This window comes from Sebastes fasciatus, chromosome 15, assembly GCF_043250625.1.
Source record: "Sebastes fasciatus isolate fSebFas1 chromosome 15, fSebFas1.pri, whole genome shotgun sequence".
In the NCBI taxonomy this organism is placed as follows: domain Eukaryota; kingdom Metazoa; phylum Chordata; class Actinopteri; order Perciformes; family Sebastidae; genus Sebastes; species Sebastes fasciatus.
In genome coordinates, this window is record NC_133809.1 from 9,822,566 (window position 1) to 9,826,914 (window position 4,349).

Below are 4,349 nucleotides of genomic sequence, written 5' to 3' on the forward strand. Positions count from 1 at the left end.
TCGAAATGTCAGATGTATTTATTTTTCCTTAATGTGGCCCTAATAGGTTGCTGACCCCTGAGGATCAGAGTACTTCTTCCACCACTGACTGTATGCAGTAGTGTCAGTGTATTTACCTTAATGAAATCGAAAGCTACTGTGATGTAGTCGCTGTGGAGAGAGCCGGTGTCAAGCCCAGAGATCATCTTTCAACCAGAGAGAGAGAGAGAGAGAGAGAGAGAGAGAGAGAGAGAGAGAGAGAGAGCTCTAAACCTTTTTGTCTTCAGCGGCTCTACATCAGGAAGAGAGAACACACACCTCAGCTTCTCAGTAAGTTATACCATTTTATATTTAAGGCCAGTAATAACCCCCCAAAAATACTGATGTCACTCTGAAGCAAATCCTAATTACACAGCTTTTAGAAGAGACTGTATGATGCAGATCAAACTGCTTCAGGGACTATAGAAAGGATCAAATAGACAGTTATAATAAGCCTATTGATGCTAATTTGAATGGTGGAAGACATGTGTTTGTGTTTTGCCAATTTACTGGGTTTTATTTATTAATTTATTTGGGCATATTCGGCATCTTGAACAGTACTCTATCAGGGCATATTCACATCCCTCTTTTTTGTCTGTCACATGTCGACGCTGCTCTGCCTACAGCTGACAGCTATAATTAAATTGTTCTATTTCCCGACTTACTCTTGTTTGATAAGCCTTGTGGCAATTTTTGGCATGCACATCATCATTGGTTATTAGCTTACAAACATAACTTTTCAAAAGACATTCCACATAAAAGTTATTTATTAACTTATAAAGAATTTCTTGATAAATTCAAAATGCCTGTTAAAGCCAAGGAGTATGCTGTTGTTTTCTATGCCAATGTACTTATACGTCTACAAAACCCTGGTATTGTTGCTCAACCTTTCAATTCAGAAGATTGTGTGGAAAATTCATATTATACTATATAATATACTGAAAGAGAAGTGCTCTAACAAACATATTAGGAACACACTTAGTTATTGTTTCTGTCCCTTCATCTAGATGTTTTCCTTATTTGAGGATATACAGTGGGAGAAAGCTTGGAAAATGTGTGATAAATACTGTGTCAATAACAAACTTAAGGAAGTGTCTTTCAAGATATTACATAGAATTTACCTGGTAAAACTTGTGTCGGAAAGATTCAAGCTTGATATTGATTATAAGTGTGATTTCTGTGGAGTATTTCCCATCTATATTCTTTCACTGTATCCATACAAGAATATTCTGGATGGATGTAGCCAACTTTCCACAAAAGAAACTTAAGATGAGTGTTAAAATAAATATGTTTGATGTAATGATATATTTTAGTCAAGATAAGATTGGAAATAACATGCTGTATATAATATAATTATTTATTATTTTTTGGAAATTAATGAATTTAAACAGTACAGCACCATCATACCCTATATTAAAAACAAAAAGCCATTAAGACTTATTAAATTATTATAATATTATGTATATAACAAAAACACAAACTTTGGCATTATGAAATGTATATGTAATTATTATTTTTTTTTGTTCAGTTATATTAAAGTCATAATATAGTATGTTGAAAAAATTCATAATAGTCAGTTCAATAAAGAAAGTATAAAAAAAGCATGCACCTCATCATTGACAGGTGGCATTAAAAAACAACAGGTGGCATTCATCTGGCTGGAACAGGCGATTTACATAAATGTGTCTTGTTAAATCTGCAACAACTGATCTCTGTTGCGAGTTGTCATGACAATATTGGCATGCTGTTAACCGGCTTTTTTGAATACTCGATTCTGATTGGTCAGTCACAGTGCTCTGCGGTCTGTTATCTCACCCATATGACACTTCAAAGACTACGAGGCCTATGCACGCCTGCTATTTGTTGATTTTAGTTCAGCTTTTAAATATGCTTCAGCCCCATCTGCTAATCCAGAAACTGAAACAGATGAGTGTTGATCCTTTTTTAATTAAGTGGTGTTTTTCCCTTTTAACCAATCGAATCCAGATAAATCAGCACAGGTGCCCAACAGGGATGGGTCAGCTCACCAGTTCTTTTCACATCATACACAAATGAACAGCCAACCTAGGAACCACATATTCAAATGTTAATATGATACTGATGTCCTCAGCCTGCTGTACAAAGACATTTAATCCTTCAGTCTATTTCACTTTCTGTGCAATTTTGCTTAACTTTAAGCCTTAATAGAATTTAAACGGGTGAGTTGTTTAAAAATACATGTTTATTTCTACTGTAAAGTTGGGCAATTTAACATGAGGTCTATGGCAAGCCCCCAGGAAGCTCGGCAGGCTTTGAACAAATTTGTGGCCAAACGGTGGAATTTCAACATCTGTGTCCGTCACGTGATGCCATTGGGCCTAAAAATACTTTTCCCATAGACTTACATCAGGAAAGAAACGTCTGTAATTTTTTTTATTTAGGTAAATCAACTTCCCAGTACGAACACTTGAATAGCCCTTATTTAAATCATTAGGTCCTTGAAGTTGTCACTAATAGCTGAATCCAGAGTTATTTCCCTTCCTCCGTTCATGTGAATGAGCCCCAGACCGAGGCTGGAGCGAGCGGCTGGGAGGCGGACTTAAAGGAAACGCTACTGCGCCTGCTCTATGGGCCCAATGGACCCAACGTCTTTTGCTTCATGCGCCACCGAGCAACTCTCATAGGAATGAACGAGACCCCGCCTCCAACGCTGTATCCAGTTCTCTTTACACATCCAGGGTCTATAGAGAGGTGAAGTCCTGCCCCTTCCGGTTGGACCTTATTTTGGAAAGAAATACGAACGGCAGTCAACAGCAAGAGACAAATCTTTTTTTTATCCCGTTTGAATTGCGCCGCGCATCACACATATGATGTTTGTCAATTTAAAACATAATTTTGTAAGTCAACAAAGTCGCAGTTTGTTGTAAAACTGACTACATAGATTACATACCCAGTCCACCGTCAGCAGGCAGTTAGCTGGGAGGGTCGTCAGCTTGATTCAGCTCACCTGGGCCTTCCTGCCTATTACAGCTGCTGATCTACACTGTTCATTTAAGTGAACCTTAGGCCCTGTCTTCAGGTGTACAGATTTTAAAATACGGATATTTTCCTCTACGTTTTGGCATCTTGTCCGCACACAAACAGAGTTTTGGGTCACAAAAACGGATATTTTTGAAAACGCCTTCTATGGTGCAGATTTTTAAAAACTGTTGTTACTTTGTATCGGTGTGGACGTGTAAAAAGGAGCGTTTTGGAAACGATGACGTGCTCTCCTCATTTTGCTCATGCCCATTGTTGCTTTGTTGGCCGACTGATGATTGAAAGTGCTTCTGGGCGATTGAGGGCGAGGTTTGGAGAACTCAGATGGGCTACGGACATAAACCTGAATGACCTCCCTTTCCTCATGTAAAGAGACAGTTGATGACAGCAGAGTGATGACAGCAATCGTAAACGCTGACTTTCGTTGATTTCACGGCCACAGGTGTCGCTGTCAACAAGCATTTCTGATTCTTACAAACAGTCCCTTTAAATGGAGGGGAAAGTATCCATTTTTAAAAATATCTGTATACGTGTTGACAGGGCCTGAGTTTATTAAATTAAGTTTGGTTTCAAGTATAACCTTGCGTGGATTCCCTTTTTGTCACTGTCCCTGAGTCAGTTTGTGACAGAAGGAACAGCAGTCAATATACTGTATGAGCAGTCTGTGTCAGGCAAGCACAAAGAATATAGTCAGATCCATCCCATATTCGCCACACCGAGTATTAGCTCTTACCCTTTGGCAGACAATATAGAGTACCCTGAATACCGTGTTAAAGACTCATTCGTGCCAATAAAAATGTCTGCAGGGGTTGTGCAATAGCTTGTGCAATATGTTGGTTGTTCTTATCACTGGTTTAGTTATCTGTACAATATGTGTCATGAGTGGTTGTGATGTGCTCTTTGATTAAATGTTTGTTTCTTTATTACTACTAATATGGAGGCAGCTAAATCATAAAACGACATGTCATTTGTGAAGCATTTGAGTGCAAGACAAATTTCCCTATGGGGACAATAAAGTAAGAAATGAGGAAGAGGAACATTTTTCTGTTAGATTACTACTCCTAATTACAACTAATTTATTATCAGAATATGACTAATGCTATCACTGCCACTACAACTACCAATATTAACCTCAACATAAACTGGCTTTATATTATACTTGCAGAGTTGTGAAAATGGAAATACAATTTTGAAATGACATTGAAAAGACAAAGTGGTCATAATGTACATAATACCATAACAAAAATCATCACTCATAAAGCTTTGACAGTGTCATGAGCAGCGTTTTACTGAACGAGGAAGCTTTCCCTCAC

The 4,349-nt window shown here is 38.0% G+C and overlaps 1 protein-coding gene across 1 annotated transcript in view; it reads left to right on the forward strand.

The window, feature by feature from the left end:
* Nucleotides 1-283: 283 nt before the first annotated feature.
* LOC141783926 (uncharacterized) overlaps nucleotides 284-4,349 on the forward strand; it is an 18,387-nt gene continuing 14,321 nt past the window's right edge. The window contains exon 1 of the mRNA XM_074661528.1: nucleotides 284-309. The gene's annotated coding sequence lies outside the window, so the exon portion shown is untranslated. The remainder of the gene's footprint in view (nucleotides 310-4,349) is intronic.